Below are 19,441 nucleotides of genomic sequence, written 5' to 3' on the forward strand. Positions count from 1 at the left end.
ATTTACTCGTTGCTTGAAAAGAACATATTTTGGTAATATTATATCAATTTAACTTAACGTGTGTTTGTATTAGAATAAGATTTACATTTTCGCCTATTAACTATGGTTTAAAATCTGTAATGCTGCTTTAATGCGTGAAAATCCCCTCTTAAAAGCAAAACTCCTGTGTTATCACCTTTCATATTAATACATTAGACATTGATGCATTAAAAACCTGATGCATCTTTGTGGCATACACCACATTTTACATGTTCTACTCTATTGGAGATATCTGAACAATCTACTGTTTGGAAAACAGATTTGAAATAATATATGCATAGTCCGGGAAACAAATTGAAAACTTCTGGAAATCTAGGAAATGCATGTGTATGTGTAGTTGCACTCCATAATCACTCTAATCAATGACATGACAGGAGCCACACTATCAATGGACTTCCACCACCTAATACTGGGGTACACTGACCCTTCCATAACATCCGAAAATGACAGAGACCTGATTGACCTCCTGCTTACAGCAGCGGTCAAAACGGTGTTGAATAACTGGAAGGACACAGCAAAGGCCACCTTTAAAGCCTGGTTCAACTGGGTCATTTTCCTAAGGGGAGCCGACACCATAACGTCCAACAGCCAAAGGGACTCAGGGAAAAAGAGCGAGTTATGGCTGTCACTAGACAACTACTTGTCCTCTCACAAGCCACCCTAAACACTCAGACCAGACAATACTACAGAACGCACACATGCACCCTACTCAACAACATAATATGCCTACGTCTCTCTACCTCGGACACCTTTCTTCTTTTGATCTTCTATCTCCTCACATCACCAGGGGGGCGGAAAGATAACCATACCGGTGGCAAAGGGACACGGGGGAAACTGGAACATGCAAGAACGGAGAGAAGAAGATGTAACAAACTGCAGAATGGACTGTCAAGAGCCAAACTAATTAAAGCCAATGTATACAATGCTTGACAACCTCCCCCCCCCGGCGCTTTTTCTTCTTTCTTTTTCCCCATGTGTTCTTCACCCAGTACCATGTAAATATGCTCTTTATTTTCAATAAAAAAATTACTGAAATAAAGAAAAAAAAAAATAAGAAAACTATTGATCCATAACTTAGAAAAACTGTTCTGATTGTATCTGCAGTGTACAACGAGTAGAGAGAGTCCTTGCAAAGTCTAAAACATATTCAAATACCAGTGGTCTAGAATGCATTTTGGAACCTACGATAATTAGAAAATCATTTGAATTCTGCATTTCGTCTAAAAAAACAGCTCAAGTTCAGAAGTAGTCCAAAACTGTGTTTGAAATGTATTAGTGATTGGTGTAATGGAGAATTATGTGCCCTCTTTCCACTTTCGGTGCATTTGCCCAACAGCCATTACTAACTTAGGCCTCTTCATTCACAGGGCACGTCACGCAAAGACGCTCCACCCCTTTCCTACCTGTAACATGTGAGCACTAGAAGGGCTAAGTGGAATGATATAAATGTGTATTAGTGCAAAGCACCCTATTTGGGCCTTTTCAGTTTTACTAAATGCGTCAGTTTAAACCCTTTAAAATGTATCGGACAAAACTGCGGTTTCTCCAAAAATATATAAAAGGAATGCTTGGTTAGGTTACGTGAGCATAGCATGTGGAATTGAAAAAAGTGCGACATCTCTGATCCACTGATTGCTAAAACAAAGGTCTTTACTGTGCCACTTCACCGGCATTACCATAAAGTCGAACTTGTTTCCGCTGTGCAAACAAACCCAGCCCTTTTTTGCGAAGTAAGTTTGTGGCATTTAAAATAACAGCACCTCTTTCCTCCTCTCTCGTGCCCCTCAAAAGATATAACATCATGCCATGTGTTATAGAACTTCGGACAGGGCGGTGCGTAGACATTCTTGTCAAAAGTCAGCCTTCCTCTGGTTTAAATAGCTGCATTCCTGCTTTAAACGCCGTCGCAATGAATTCGCTCGCCCCACGCACCTCCCACCCCACCATTCACGCCGGAGCAGCAGCAACAGTCGTCAAAGGGCTCGAGCATGCCAGCTGTTCAGAGCACTGCTCACGGTCACAGGCAGCTTACATGTCGACGTCTTACCACCCTGCCTGCACAGTGTATATGTTTGTCAGGCCTGCCGGTGCCTCCCGCCCTCTGGGATGCGCTCTTGTGCGCACTCAGTGAGTTGGGGCGAGTTTCTGGGGGCAGATGTTCTGTGGAGAAGCGCCAGCGCGCCGGGTGCTTGGAGGGCCACCTTGGGTTTATCTGCGAGGGCGGGGGCACGGGGGCGATTGGGATATATGAGTCAGTTGATAATAGCTACAGCCCTCCACGGGAGACGCTCTCCAGTGGTAATGGCACATTATGTTCATCACTCGCTGAGACAAAGAGCCTTGCCCACTGTCACTCGCCACACCCTTGGTGTGTGGAGCTGGCGGCACAGGGGAGAGTGCCCGGGTGCTTCCTCACACACACCCAGTCACCCGTGCCACTGTTTGGGAACAGTCGAGGGCAGGGCGTGATTTAGGAAGAAGAAAGACGGTGGCACTTTTTTGACTATGGCTACCGACTTTTATTATACAAGAGGTGTGTGTTTGTTTTTTGGGGGCGGGCTTGAAAAACCAATATCTATTTTTCGCGCCAGATAAACACCATCTAAATTGGGAAACGAGCGTTCCTTTTGCATATGCATATCTGTCAGTAGAGACAATGAGTGACTGAGGAGAGATTGGCAACTAAGTGCTATAAGGTGTTTACTTATTAGAAAAGCACACGACTGAAACTCTATCCGCCGAGCACAGACAGATCTAAAAGGTCGAACATCCTCTGAAAGGCAGAATATATTAAGTTAAGCCAAGATGTTTGAAAAAAGTCACAATTTAGACGTTGCGCGCTCGGTCAAACAGAGCTCGTTGTGAAAGCTCTACACTTTCCCGCATTGTACCAGAACTTTGTGCTGATGAGACAATAGTAGACACTGTGTGCATTTAATAGAGGGCAAACCATTCTGCAGTCCGGGGGGGAGACGCTAACCTGTACATCTTACAACCAAGTAAATGCCAGGTTTTTTTTCCCAAACCCTACTTGAAAAGTGCCAGATTACATCTAAAACACCCCTGCCCTAAGCCTGTTACCCCAATCCACGTCAAAGGAGCGCGTGGAGCCGGGCACAATAGAAGGGGTTTGGCAACGTGTTCCCTGCGCCAAAATGGAGCCGGCGCCCAGTCAGTCATGTGCAGTCCTTCCCTTATTACATTCGGCTCCTGGGTTCACCTTCAGAATCTCCCATTTGCGTCCTCGCTATTAAAAACACACCGTTCCCTAAAGTCGAGGTAAGAGCTCGTGCGAGTGTCCTTCCGTGTCGTGAGTGCGCCATATCGCCATTTCTATACCTCCGATGGGGCACGGGAGACCCGATGTCCCCAATTAACATCTAAACAACTGAGCCATTTGACGACTTTGCAAATGGAAGTTTATGCTGTTTTCCCCCCAGCCTATTTGCACAAGGGGTCATGTTACTGCAGGCAGCGGGGGCGGTGGGAGGATTGTCCGCTGTGTACCCCCACTTTATAAATCACCCGAATGAATCGCATATCTATTTTTATAAGGACACGGCACACCGTATATACAATTATACTCCTCGATTATTTGGCTAATGGGGATGGGGTGTCTCATCTCCGGGCAGTCGCAGCTACTTGAATTATTAAGGGCTTTGCTGTTAGCATTGATCGGGGGTGGCTGGGCATGTGTGCGCAGAATGCCAGATTTGTATGTTACATGACCTGTGTGTCTCCGGCTGCATGTTATGCGGGGGAAGGGGTGGGGGCAGTGGTGCTTGAAGCAGTCTCGCCTCGCCGGGGCGGAAGAATGGAGGCTCTCTCGCTGCCACTACTCCCCAGTACACACAGATACCTGTTTGATATCAGTGTGGTCTTCAATGTATGTGGATTTATTTATTTATTTTATTTTATGCAGTTTTATATAGCGCGGACTTTGCCCAAAGGTGTCAGAGCGCTTCCCCTCCCCTGGAAATCGGTATTTTGACGGAGCGTGGGCCAGTGACTTCATTGCCAGTGTTTTTTTGGAAAGTTTGGGGAAACTTCCTTCCAAGGCACGGAACTTTGTTTTCAGCAGCAAAAAAGGGTGGGGTGTTGGAATTGGGCAGTGTGTGTGTGTGTGTGAGAGAGAAAGAAGGAGGGGGCTGGGTGGTGTAGAATGACAACCAGACGTTGTTTGCTGATGCAAATCGGACAGCCCATAATTGTAACCGAAAAAGCTGCCAGTGTTGTGGATTGCACTTTGTGTTCCGATCCGCTGAACGGCTACTGCACGATCTTGTCCCCGTTTATAGAAACTTCCCCTCTTTTAGTGGAAAGAGCCACTTGCTGCACTCCTCCCCCTCCTTTGCTAAATATATTCGCCCCGCCTTTTATTTGATCCATATGCTCACGCCCCATGGGCGCCGTATTGTGCCCTGCGCTCGTGCTCCGCAGTAAAAGGCCCGGTGTAACCTGAGGAATTTGAAATGCAAATAGCAGCCCGTGGGCGCCGAGGCAGAACAAATCAGCCTTTCACCGAGGGGCAGCAATGCCTGCGCCCACTCGCTGCCTGCCCGCTTTCGGGTGGGCTCGAGCCGGGGGTGGCGCGGGACTCCTGACGCAGGCATACTTCTTAGGTGCTGCGTTATTCGCAGACGATGGCGTTGGAAGCACTTTACATGAAAAGTGATTAGAAGATTAACATCTGTCGACATGACCGTTTCATCCGCAGCCGGAAGTAGGTCAGCGCCTCTTCCAGGATCCCGGCTGCCGTGCGCATACCTAACAACGAGCCTCCTCTGCAACGAGTATATGTTTCAATTGGCATATAGGATGTGACAGGCTGCGCTCGCCAAATTCGCTTTATGTTTGGAGGGAGTGCCCTTGCTTTGGGCAGAACAGCAGCCCCGCCTCTTCTGTTCACCCACAATGAAATAGGAGCCCCCCACACACACACCAGAAGGGACCCCGCTCCCAAATTACGAGGGTGTCCTAGATCTCAGGTGCCCTTTATCATTAAACGAGGCGAAGACTACTTAAGGCGATAGGAAATGCACTGTGGATTTGCATGGACCCACCCAGTGGGTGAGTGACAGGCCCGTCCCCCAATAGGCAACGAGCACAGCCTGCTTCAGACACACGAGGCAGCGCTCGGCGTGCTCCCTGCACGACTCCCGACGCTCGGGCATTACCACCTCAGCTCACTTCTTTCAGTGCCTGAACTCTTTCCTCCTTACTTTTATCTCGCTCTTTTTAAAAACACTCACAGTCACGCTCCTGGACACACCATCCTACGGTCGGTCTCACCTGTAAGGGGACCCGGGGCCTTTATTGGCCTGTCAGATGCCCCTTTTCCGTATTTAGACTGGATGTGTCAACGCAGTTGCATTCTTAAAGGGAATTCATTCTCATGACTATGATCAAATATACGATTCGTGCTGCCAAATTGCAAGTAAACGGGTGTTAGGCCAAATCCACGGGTAACGTGCTACTTACCCACAATTCCACGAACGCTACAAGTAATGACTGTTTCTGCAAGCAAACAATGAGCACATTCAGGGCAGGAATGCCTGCCTCGAATCCTTTCCATGCCCTGTGCTTTGCTAATCCGCCATTTAACCTCACCCAAGCCTTTGTACTAAATGAGCGCATTCACAATTCGAGTTCTGCTTGCAGTGGAAAGAGCTCCCCACGAGAAATTTAGAAAATGATTTCTGTTGCGTCAGTTTAATGTCTGTGCTGTAATTCTGGGTTGGGGGATGACTGTTTGGCACGTTTTAAGTGCCCACCCCAAACATAGGAACACTATAGCAATATTCCTACTGGTGGTAAATATTGTATTTTGATGGAGGTTTGTTGCTTCCTGTAACATTACACTCCTTTATAAGGAATGTGCACTATACCCAATATTGTTCAGATACCCTGTTTTTGTCTCACTGCAGAATGGTATCCACCCTTTCCACTGTGCCTGCCCAGGACTTAAGCAGCGAAGCATAACTCCTGATACAGGATAATCATGGGTGGAAAAGGCGTACAACTCTACCATCTAGGCAACATTCGAAGTAAAGTACTGCTATGTGAATGGGCATGGCCAAGTTGTAAGGTTATTAGATGACTCCATGAAACTAAAGACAGTGCTGCAGTGCTGGATGTTCGTTTATCTTAATGCATCCTGGGAGGTGTCATTCAACTTCTTTTTATTTATTCTCATTAAACTAACACATGAAAACAATGATTTGTAAAATTTAAAGGCCATAGCTTGACCATTTCGAACCTGGATGTAAACTCATCCTTTAACCTTAGTTTTGACTTTCACAAACAGTCGTAGAGAACCCAGACAGCCTCTGCGGGAGGTAATTCCTGTTTGGGACAATGTTAGGGACATTGTTAGTAGCGAAGTAGAAAGTTATCAAAGCCAAGGGAGAAAAGACTCAAATTACAATCAGTGTATTCTAAAACGAACCCCAGAGACATATAAACATGCACTCAGCTATGAACATAGTGCTCACATCAGTGTCCAATTTGAAATGGTGGGTACCGGTGGGGCTCACTGGCACTCATTTTTGCCGGTGGCACTTATTTTTCCTCTTCAGACTTTGACTCTGAGCAATACAGAGAAAGTCACAAAATGGGTATAGAATGAGTAAGCAAAGTCAGAACAACTATTACAAAGGGTGAAGTCAGGGATGAAAAAGAACTCACAGGAGTAAGAGGCAGAGAGTGTGTGGTGTTGCATAAAAGAGACAGGAGGTGGAATCAAGACTATGTTGCCTTGATATTGGGCATCACCGTCATTCATTAGCACACGCTGCGGCTTTTAAGTAAAACTGTGGGCCCGATACTCATTGTTTGACAGATTAAGCCCAGCTAAAATGTAATGAAGATAAAACCGAAATTCTTCTTTTTGGGCAGTTTCCACCACATTTTAGAGAATCACTATGGCCTGCTGGCTTTTCATCCCCGAGCTCTGTGAACATCCCGGCTAAAAATCTGGGGGTGTGGTTTGGGGAAGACCTAAAATTTGAGGCTCACATTAAGAAACTTACCTGTGGCTGCTTTGGCACTCTTAAGGCTTTATGAAAAATGTTTCCCTTTCTTCCCAGAACGGCAAGAGAAACAGTGGCTAGAGCACTTATTCTCTCCCGCCTCGATTATGCTAATGCTCTGTTCAGTGGCTCTCCGGCATACCTGACCAATCGTCTTTAGATAATTCAAAATGCGACTGCCAGACTCCTGTTTAACATCTCTAGGCGGACTAGCGTCTGACGCCATCTGCACAGTCTGCACTGGCTTCCGGTCGCACAACAAATTATCTTTAAGACCCTTACTTTTGCCCACAGGGCCATCTACGATCAGGGCTCATTTTATTTGAGGAAACGGTTCTCTTTTTATCTCCCCAATCGTTCCCTGCGCTCTGCCACTCAACATCGGTTGGCGGTTCCCCGCTTCAAACGTTCCCGTTTCGGAGGTCAATCCTTTGCGGTTAAAGCAGCAATTGCTTGGAATTCCCTTCCTTTGGTCCTCCATTCTAATCCGAATTATGTGCTTTTTAAAAAAACACTTAAGACCCATCTGTTTAAACTGGCGTATTAATGTTTCCGCTCTCCTCCTCTATCTTCTGCCTCTAGCATTGCTCCCTTCGCGCCATAACATATCTTACATCCATTGTTTCTGATTCCATTACTTTTCGACTCTGGTACATGTGCTCCAACCAAATGTAGAAAAGTAACACTTTGGGCTGTTGCAACCCAGCTTTTTGTCAAATCTGAGTAGTTGATTGATTAGGGTGGGTCCTTGTTGTGGAGAACCGCTACTTCCTCAGAAAAGAGCATGTTGTGTCTTTGGTATTTTGAGTCAAAGACAACCAAACGCTGTCAATCTTCGAAGCATATACTGCACTTATGTCAGGTGAAGATCAGTTGGCCCCTCATTCTTTCTAATTCCTCTTTCCTTTTGGCACACCAGTGTTACATGAGCTTCAGCATTGCACATTGCTCACTCATTTAATCCAGTATTGCAGTGCAAAGTCAGACCTGTGGCATAATGTATGCTATATAGAAACGTATAACATAATTTAGTGATTGGTTTTCAGTTTTCATGTAGCACATAATTCTTGGGTTAGCGTTTTCTTCGAACTGCAGATTTTGGCAGATGAGGGAACTGAGGATCAGGGCTGTTAATGGTCATTCTGACTTCTCGTAATGAGATAGATGAGCTTCGTACATACATGCAATGGAGATGGAAAGGAGATTTATATATGGATAAGAAGCAAATCAGTCCTGCTTTTTCCCTCAGGTCAGTGATACTCAAAGTGTGGGCCTCTTGACCATGACATGTGGTCCCCTGGTCAGCAGCAGCACTGGCTTCCTGCTTTCTCGACTGAGTGCTAACATTGAGAAAGAAGTTAAATAAACAGGCATGCCTTTATTTAAAGGTTAATATAAGTTAAAGAAAGGAAGGAAGGAAGTAGGCTATCCTGCTCACATAACTTGAGAAACACCTTAATTTTTAAAGACACCTTGCAGCAAAAGAGTAAACATATGGTAAGATCTCTACAAAATTCAAAAAGTGTATTTCATAAACATTCAGAACCGTTTCACCTATTTATATTGCATTATATCAGTGCATTGAGAAGTATTGTTTTAAAAGCAATAGTTTTCAAACATAAAATTACAAACATTAATTCTTACCCCCCCACCCTGATGATAATGTCAGTAGTGAACTAAGATGGAAGTCAGTTGTTCAGTGCACTCTTTGGGTGTATTCCTATTATACATGAAAAATCTGATGGTTTTGTTCAGGGCACACCCAGACTTCCTGCATTTCGATGTCCTTTTATACATGAAACATGAACTAAAAGGAGGGGAAGTGAAATTAAAGAATGGCTTAGGATCACACAGTTCGGTAAAGTGGTGGAAGACAGGATTATTCCCAGGTTTTCTGGTTTCACATTGTGCAACTCAGCCACTGTATGTGTATGCTTCACTTCCCCTGCACCTGCACCCATCTTACTGCCCCCGCCCGCCACCCTGCAGGTATCAAAGCTGCCGTCAGCCACATCATAGACAAAAAACCTTTTGGCCCTAGGGAAAATGTTTGCGAATACCCATGTCTTAGAGTGAAAGATATAAAAAAGCTTAACTCCATAATAGTTGTGCCTAGGCAAAAAAGTTACTCTTCATTGACCGTGACCAAAAAAGTCTATTCTTAAATTACCAGTTCCTGTTAATGAAGTCAGGAATTCTCTTATAATTGACACATGTTCAGTTCTTTCTGTATTGGCACACAGACTTGAAATAAAACAATGTAACTCAGGTCTTGCGGTATATTTACACTAGCTGGGAGTTTCAGTTGTAAGCATGTGTAGCACGTGTTGTCTAGACTAGAACTTGGTCACTCTGATATTACCCTCAGGTCGAGGCACACTTTTCTTGGTCATTACTTCCTTTCACAGTAGTCCAGTTTTGACGTTACAACATTGTACTATGTACTGTGGTCTGAAATAGTTTTGCACTAATACAAAATGTTTTGCAACAATGTATTTGTACAGCCCAGCACAAACCGTTTACATTACCTATCTCTCAGTACCCTTGGAATAGTTGAGGTTTGTCTCAAGAGGGATCATGGCTGCTTTCCATTTTTTTTAATGTGTTTGTCTAGTAGACCCCACTTTGAGTTCAGGGAAGGTCAAAGTTTGTCTATTCCAATGATTTGTTTTCCAGAGCCCATGGTCTTTCAGTAACTTGGTTGTCTTAGCGAAAGATTCCAGAGTGGGTTGGGCCATGAAACCTTCCAGACAACTAGTGTCAGTGTGCTATGGCTCATAAGTGTCTGGCTATCAATGGCAGTGTGTTAGGTGGCTAACTTTTATTTAGGTATGGTAGCAACGAAGAAACCCATCTTACCAATTATAGTGTTCTATGGCTGCACCAGAAGAGTACCTCTGCTGTTTCCATAGTCATTGTTCACCCTTACCAGTATTAAGGTAGTTGGAAATAGCAATATGATCCCCACAGTAAACCACAACATGCCTTCTGTTCAGGCACAGGCAGCCATGTTCCCAGTTCTGTCGATCCTAAACTAATGCTAGCATAAATGTTGATTTGTAGAACGCAGAGTGTAAATGAAATCCCACTTCTAGGACTGTCTGGGTCAGTGAGGAGATTCCTTTAAAGGTTAGTAGTTCTACATCTCACTAGTGGAAAAATCACAGGTTTGCAACCACCTGTGGCAATTCAAACACTAGTCCTGAAAAAGTCAAGAGAACTAATTGACTGAGGCAACTGACACTGATTACTCTGATTTTCCTAAGAAAGATGGATTGAGGCCATGTGGATGTACCCTTTCTTCTGTTAGTATTGAATCCAATCTGTAATAGGATTCACAGTTGAAGTTGGGTTCCAATGTAATGCCAGAAACACAGAATTCCATGGCAGATAAAATACTCCTGTCAATTGCTGTGTCTCCTCGAATCACACAGATCCTACATGGTCTCCAGTTTTACACTCCTTGGTCAGGTTTAATTCCCCTAATGTTTTTCTCCATTCTCTCAGATATTTAATGTATCGCATTCACTATTATTTTCATGAAGCAGAAATGATACAATGTTACTGTTTCCACATTAACCTGTAGATGTAGAAGTTCTTCGTGGAGAATGTTTATTTCTGTTTTATTTATTTCTGCTGTCCCCTCCCCTGATCTTACGTTGCATAGGCATGTTGATCTAAATCCTCATGTTTCAGGACTGGTGAATTTATCCCTGTGACTGATTTAAAGACTGGTCGCTGAAAAATACTCGGAAAGTAGACCATAGATGTCTATGCCAAAAGTCAGAAAGTAACCAACGTTATAAAATAAACATTACAAGAGGTGTTATGGGTGAAATCCAATACTTAACTTGCAGTTTGCAAGTAGCAGTGAGCAGCACAGCCAATATCCATATAATGTGCTGACAACAGACATAACACCAAAAGTGATTTATGACATGATGACATCATTAATGCATTATAACATTGCTCTTTTTTAAAAACGGTTATTGTATACATATGCCAAAAAATGGAGGTAAAAGATGCCACTTTCAGGAACTATAATGGCACATTTTCAATTTCTTGGGTGTGGACGGCACTCTGGCGTTTAATGTGAGATTTTGAGACTATGATGACACTATTGGGGAATGTGGTGACAACTAACAGCACATTCTTTTCCAGTGACCACACATCGTATGCAAAGGATTCGTGAAAATACTCATTTTAGTTGTTATGAAACGCATGCAGGGACGTTTCCAGGTTGTCAATCAAACGATAGCTTCCTCTTGAGTAACCTTTTGGAGGATATTGATAAGCTGTCATTGGTCCTGCGGCATTTCATCCCTTTGTCATTCCTACAAGGACTGTTGGCTGTCGGTAGAGCTCTGGTGTTACTTTTCCATAAAATCTCTGAAGACGTCTTTGTTCATTGGAGCTGCATTGTTTAATACCGTATGTGGAGTGGTGTGGCTCACTGGTTAGAGGCGGCAGACCCGAGAGCAGAGAACGGCCTGGGACCAGAGTTCGATTCCCGACGCGGCAGGGTCTTGGACCAGGATCAGCAGACTCGATAATTCTCGCCTCGGTGCCTACTCTAACCAGGGATCACACTCGGCAACTCTGGGCATTAAGCTTGCCTCATCTCCACAACGGCCCCTCACAAACGCCGGGGATGCCTGGTTTCACCTTGGAGACTCCCAGGAGGGACTATCTCACAGGGAAAGCCAGGACAGGTTCCCCAGCGGTCTATAGCGCTACGAGGCCTGCGGTGCGGGTAGCAGTGCGCTTTACAAGACACACACAATTACAAAAAATTACAATTATGTGTTATCATGTGTGAGGATCTGAGCAGGCATTTTGAATATTTTAATGGGTAGTCGTCATGCCTAACCTGCTCATTTTTTTGGCTTTAGATCTTCAACAGTAATCTTTTAATGCAACTTATTTGGGGACTTTGGTTGGCATTTTTATAACAAAGAGTAGTAGATCATCTTATTATAGACCCATATGGTAACTTTTACAAGCATTTTTTTCATGGATATCTAGGGCTTAGTGTTTATTTATTTAGGTGTTTTTAAATTGGCGGTTGTCATCCTCTGATATTCAAAGTGATTTTATGCAATGATGGAAGTATAATATACCACAATGTATTAGATGGTGGGCCATTAGATTGCAGCAGGGTAAGATGAAATGGATGAACCTGCAACATGGAAGAGTGGACTCAGTTTAAACATTTCTGGCAGAGTTCAGTTTTAAGAAATTTCCTGAATCGTGGTAGGTTGGTTCACCTCTAACGTGTGGGGGCCAGCATCCCAAGAACTGGCTGATGTGTCCCATCTGCTTGAGTGGGCGTGTAACCTCAGGTGTTGAGAATTGGAATGAATTTTCATGATGTGAGTGTAATGTAGAGCCAGGTTTTCTTAAAGACCTGATGGGTCGTTGCTGCAGGAGGCCTCATGGATAACAAAGAGTGCCTTGAATTTGATCCTGGCTAGTGGAGTGCCTTCAGGGTTGATTTGACACAGTTCCATTTTCATCAATTCAGGCTCACCTTGGCGCCTAGGATATGAGTATTTGGAGATTGTTACGCAACTTCCTTAGGGGGCCTGTACAGATCACATTGTAGTAGTCTATGCTCCTCACATCTAGGTATATTGTCTACTCATTCCAGCAGTACGTTTGTAGGACAAGGAGAATGTTCAGAGCACAGAGATTTCATTTACATCCTTAACATCAGCATTAGTGTGTGGGTGAAGGACAGATCACCGTCTAATATGATTTCTCATGTTTTGGCTTTCATGGTAGTGACTGGAGCAAGACCTTAGGATAGAATATCATATAGTGATGGCCTCCAAGAACCAGATTGTTTTCACTGTTTAGATAACAGTAAGTTTTCTCTCATTCAATGTTGGAAGTAGTATTGGAAGTTAATGATACTGGGCACACACTATTAAGTCTTCTCTAGCCAGATATAGATTTGAGTATTTTATGCTTGCATCTGGAAGTATTGATATACTTTATGAAGTGCTTGTAATATCTGCAAGTTGCAGCCTGTATAAGTGCTCAGTAGTTACTAGTCACTTAACATTATCTTTTGACTGGCATTTACTCAGTGCCCCAATTAGTTTTTACTGGGTATGAAAGTCACATTGAGTGCTTCATAAACTAAACAGTGGTCTCATGTACAGAAGCACATCAGTTATACTTTAAAAAAAAGACGTGGTAATAAAAATACAAAAAGACTAGGAGTGAGTTATGGTGGTATTTTTGTGAGTTTTTCAAAAACAAACCTATATTTGCGGGTTTAACTTTTCATAGCAGTTTTAGCGAGAACCCATAATACCTTATCTGTTATTGAATGATTTTCGAATTGTATATTTATATGTACTCCCATGAAAATTGTATTTGATGGGATCCTATTTTTACATTAATACACTGCTAGCGTTGTAATTGCTACACAATAGATACTTTAATGCACAATTTGGTATTTGACTGAATCTGACGTTTCTACTGTTAGGTACATACTGTGCAGGAAAATCTGTACTACGATGATCTGGGACATAACCCTATTTTGGAGAGCCCTTAAGGTGTAGTAGAGTTTGATATGTGGCAGATTGGGTTCTCATACACCCACAGACACCAGTGATAGTATTTTTCTGTATAGAGTATTTGGCTGTGACCAATCCACTCCACCAGGCCCCAAAGTAAAATAAGACAAGTGATGTGTGTTTTTATGTGTGCCTTGTAGTCATGATCAGGATGGGCATTGTCAGACGTGGGCTCTCTCCAGCCAGGAGTAGGCTATGTCATAAAGAAAAGATTTTTCCATTGCTTTAATGAGACCAACGATTGGCGTGAACGTTAGAATGACTGACTGATACATTTTTGTTGACCAAATGGGACTACAGCTTTGAAGAATATTTGGACCAGATACAACCATCTTTAGCTAGATCATTTTATATAAAGATTAGGCTGGATACTTTACCAACTGCCACGTGTAGGCGCTCAGGTTTGGGACAAGATAATAATTTGTGCCCGGCATGTATTCGATATGGGGAGACTTAGAACCACATTTTATTCTTTTGCATACCATATATTAGTATGAGCTTAAATTGGATGAAACCTATGTCACTTATTTGGCACATGGCAGTATCAGAGTATACTGCTAGTTTGCAAGACAAAGACCAATTCTGCAGTTGTATTTGCAACCTCAAAATGTTTGTATTATACTTGGCATGCAAGGAACAAGTTGATGAAATGAGGATGAGGAATCCTACAAACCTAGTATAGTATAATAACATATAGTATTTAAGATGGTTAATCAACTTCTATTAATTTTCATGTGTTTTTAAAAGTGTTTTTAAATTTTAACTTTAATAATAATAATTGTTTTTTCAATGATTTTGTTGATGGATCATTGTAGCTGATCTGGCAATAAATAAAGGTATCGAGAGTGTTACTGACATAGCCCTCCTCGTCCTCACACTAACCTGTGCAAACAGATTAATCAATGTACGCACAAACACTAATTTCCCACATACACGCACACAAGGCCGAAACTCATATCCAAAAGATACACTTATTCTAAAGATATTGTTGTAAGAGAAAACTCAGTCTACTGAAGTCCTCGCCCACCACTCCGTTTGCCAGCATGGGCCAAATTTCAACAACAGCAATATAGTATTTAAAGAAATTTAACCAACAACAATGGTTGTGAGCAGAAGAGGTGTAGCTCGAGTATGGAACATATCACCCGAGCTGCACCAACATTACAAACCACTCATTGCAATATAATAGTGATACACAGATCCATGTAGCAACACATTTGCGAGATTATATAGACACCCTGCTTGATTGATCAATCAGTTCCAAGTTCTATGTGTTAATAGAATAGCCCAAATTATATAGCAAATATAAAATCACTACACCACCACAAACGGACAATATATATTTTCCAAGTAGTTAAAATTTTTACTGTATCTCATATGCATACACTAAGGCCCACATGCATCATTGTGTCTTTTTGCATTTCTTAATTTGCGAAAAATAAGGAATCGCAAATTAAGAAATGCAAAATGATATGCATCAATATTTTCGGTATTCTTGTGGGATTCGGTAAAAATCGCATTTTTTACCGAATCCCAAAGAAATACCGATTTCTTAACTTAATTTTCGCAATTCCCATTGATTCCTATGGGCCAAAAGGCCCATAGGAGTCAATGGAAATTGCGAGTGGCACTTAGAAAATTTCATGGGTGCACGGGGGGGTCCAAAGGACCCCCCCATGCACCCCTGAAATGTACTTTTCAGCATAAGTTACATACACACATGTCCTAAGGACATGTGTGTGTGTAACTTTACAGTTTAAAAAATGCATTTTTGTGCATTTTGAATCAATTTCGCAATTTACCACGAAGTTGAACTTCGTGGTAAATTGCACTTCCAATTTAAAAAAACGCATATTTTTCTATAATGATGCATAGCATTTAAGAAATCGCACAATTGCGATTTCTTAAATGCTAACGCAATTTTAGAAATCGTAAAAAAGATGCGACTTCTAAAATGGCATGATGCATCCCAACAAGCACTTTTGCATTCGCAAACGGCCGATTTTAAGGAATCGCACCGTCTGCGACTGCAAAAATGCTTGATGCATGTGGGCCTAAGGAACTCAGGTAAACAGATATTGGTTTAAGCCTATCCTCCTATATTGTTTGTCTCTCAGGGATTAGGGAGCGAAAGTTCAACTTTTACAAATGTGCCAGCCATTAGGATATGTCTCTTCCTTGACCTCCTGATCATCCGATTAGTAAGGAAAAGGCTGGATGTCATCCATCAAATCCATTGCGACGGTAGTAATAATGATAAAAATATAATACACTTCTGAATTTGTTTATCCAAACTCACTCATTGAAATTCTAAAGAGTGTCTTTGTTGTCTGAATGTTGAGATGTTATCTGTATGGTGATCCAACATCTTAGGGCCTCATTGCGATGTTGGTCGGAAAGGCTCCGAATGACAGTCAGATTCTCCTAAAATGTGTCGAAACCTATGTTTCTGACCGACTCAGAAACATTTCCGACTGACCGATTAGGATGGAAAGGTAACTGTTCGGTCACTCCAAATCGGTTCCAACAGGCATGCGGAAACTCCGAGCCGGTCGTAGACGAAATGTACAGCTCTACGGACAGCCTTTCCGAATCGGCCTGTCTGACACGGAATAGCTGTAGGGAATTGATTTTGAGGGCCTGTAGCAGGCCCCCTTCACCCTGAGGCCTCTGGTGGGGGCCCATGGGGGTCCCCAAGGGACCCCCCTTTAAAACCATGCACAGTGTGTCAGGCACCATGGGGTGCCTGCAACAGGGTGCACGTTTTTCCACAACTACCCATTTTTTCAATGGGAGCCTGTGTTGTCGGTCGGAACACAGGCTCACATTGAAGTCAATGGGAGACTTTCTTAACGGTGTACGGAACCCTCACATTCAGTCGGTCAGGCTCGCCGAGCGCAAGTTGGTCGGAACCGATTCCGACAAGGTGTCGGTCAGATTGCTTTGAGACCAACATCGTTATGAGGCCCTAAATATCTTTGGTATCTCTACTCTTGGAAACTCGTAACACTTATTCAAATCCACATGATCCACTTAAATGTTCTTGTGGGGATAGGTGAGAGATGTCAACTTTTCAATAATGTCATGCAAGACCAAAGAAAGGAAGTCTTCTAACAAGCCAATCAGCTATAACAAAGGCTTCCATCTTGACTAAAGTCATTATGTTGTTGAGAGTTAAAAAATATTTATATCACAGTTTCATATTTGGTAACATTCTGGGAATTTAACTGAATAAATAAGGAAGGCACTTCCCTAAGTATTCAGCACCTTAATTTTAAAGTTGCTCATATATGTTGATTGTGCTCTCACCCCTGTTAATGAAATACATTCAATTAAGACCTGTATTCTGCAAAAAGGGAAACAGTTTACATTTTTTGAAAGAATGTATTCAGATCATCCTGTGAAGACAAGCATGGATTGAAGGTGAACATATTTATTTGAACAAGTCATTTTTTATTATACAAAATAAAAAATAAAAAACAACCACTAAAATACATTTACTGTTGTATTAAAAGGAGAGTTCATTTCAAGTCGAAAAGTAGGCTTAAAGTATTCTAAAGCATTTACTACTGGCAAAGAGAGATTGTATTACACTGGGGTAATAGACTATGCTTGACCATTACTGCTTGTTTGAGCAGCCTGACGTATTGTGACACCACCATTGAAATGTATGCCATGTTACAGCCCCTTTCTGCTCGCCTTAAGGCATCTGGCTACCATTTTGAGATTATCTGTTGTCACTGGAGCCGACGGATCTGGACTGAACTTTGGTGATACTGTAACTATGTATGTGCCACGGATTGTAAACTATCATATCTGAGTATAGCCTGATGTAACCGCTCTAAGCCCCCTTTTCTATTTCTTTGAATTACTCAAGCTGATGTGATGTGCTTATTGTCGCTACTGGCCCTTCTGGATATATTGATACAGTCTTATTATTCTTCAATGTTACCCATGATGTGTGCTGTTTATATTTATGTTTTTGTGGCTTAAAAAAATGATAAAGTTAATAAAAGTATCCCAAAGCATTATACACATATTTATACCTCATTGGTTTACATATCTCAGTGGTCCATCATATCCCAGCCCAACATGTAGTGGTTCCATCCGATCCTACTTTCATTCGTATATTCTCAATTGACTGAAACAAAGTTCAAAGTGCATTCAAAAAGTATGGGAACTGTGATGCTGCAGGGTCAATGAGCATGGGAGCGGGGTCAAAGGTGTGGCTAAAAAACAAACTATTCTGTACGTTTTTGGGGTATTTCACCTCCAGATAGCTACATATGAAATTATCTTACATTAAAATAGATTTTAAGTTACGTTAATCAGTGGGAAATGCACTATAGTACATTATGAAACCTCTATTAACACACTGCAGAGGTGTGTGTTGTTACCAGAGAGCCACAGAATTAAATCTTTGTTGGCACAGTGGAGAATAGTGACTTGTGTATTGTTAGTGCTACAAGGCTCCAGACTGTGACAGAAAGCACTGTGAATATAGACGTCATTATTTTAAACTTGCATTGCACACAATGTAAGATAGACTGCTACAAAATGTGCAAAATGGTTTACGGTAAAACGGTGCTTCCAAACTATAAATATTAGTAATACACAGATTGAACGTAAATATTTTTTTGTATATAACTGTCCCTCAAAACCACCTGCTTCACAGCTCACCTTATAACTCCCTTGCACTGCTACTCAAAAATAAGAAATCTTTGTCAGTATAAAGGTCGAAGCGATTGGATTAATTAAACCTGTACCGGCTCCCAAGCACCCTTTACATTTGCAGATTAACCAGTTGCACACATCTGCATTTCTTTTAGGCAAGCAGGCAGCCTGGCAAGAAGGCTTGTTTATTGCTTATCTTTTTGTCTGGCTTCAGTTTCACAGCACAGGAGACTCCCTGAGTGACACTTCATCTGAAGTATTTATACTGTTGCAATTAACCATCAAAGACGGTTGTCTTTTCACAAATAGTAGGGAGACGGTTTTTCATATATTAAAAAAGTAAGGACACGTCATGCCCATCCGATCCCGCTCACTTCGACCTCTTGACTGAAATGGGTTTGGTGCTGATTGCAGAGCTGAGGTATCAATCTTCGCTTTAACATTGATCAGTATCCAGTGCAACCTGTTCAGGTGTGTACCCGGAGACCAAGGGAATACACACCCATGTTTCACAGCCACATTGAGCTGCTGATTAATTTGTAAAGGGTGAAAAAAATAAATGTCTGTTTCAGACACACCATTTCCCCCTACACCAGTGGCAAATGGGGCTAAGTGCGGATAAAAGTATAGATATTGAGTAAACATTAGCTGTACAGATGGACAAGGAAATTAACCTTGTGTGCAGTGGACAATATATGAATATTGAAATAATACTGAAGTGCATTGAGCATAGACGGAACTCAGAGCCGTGACTGGTGACTATTTTGCCTCAGTTGCCGAATCCTTGATGTCAAGTCAAAAATATTTTATTCTTTTAAAATAATGAGGAATTATTAAAACGTCTTTGTCAATACCAAAAATCCTTTATTAATCTAGGTCTGCAAGGCAGAGTTTCGGATTGAGTATAACATGCCCCTAACAGCGATTTTTTTATATGCAAAATCATGAAGTATATTCTTTTCATGTATTTGGCTACAACCCTGCTATTAAATCCTAATAATTAATGCTAATTGTTATGTCGGAATTGCAACATCTGCACTTTAAAACTAGACACTAGGACTCTGTGGCAGCTGTGGTCCATGGTGTTTGTTCTGCTAGACTCAAGGAAAT

This window comes from Lissotriton helveticus, chromosome 4_1 (genome assembly GCF_964261635.1).
Source record: "Lissotriton helveticus chromosome 4_1, aLisHel1.1, whole genome shotgun sequence".
Taxonomy (NCBI): domain Eukaryota; kingdom Metazoa; phylum Chordata; class Amphibia; order Caudata; family Salamandridae; genus Lissotriton; species Lissotriton helveticus.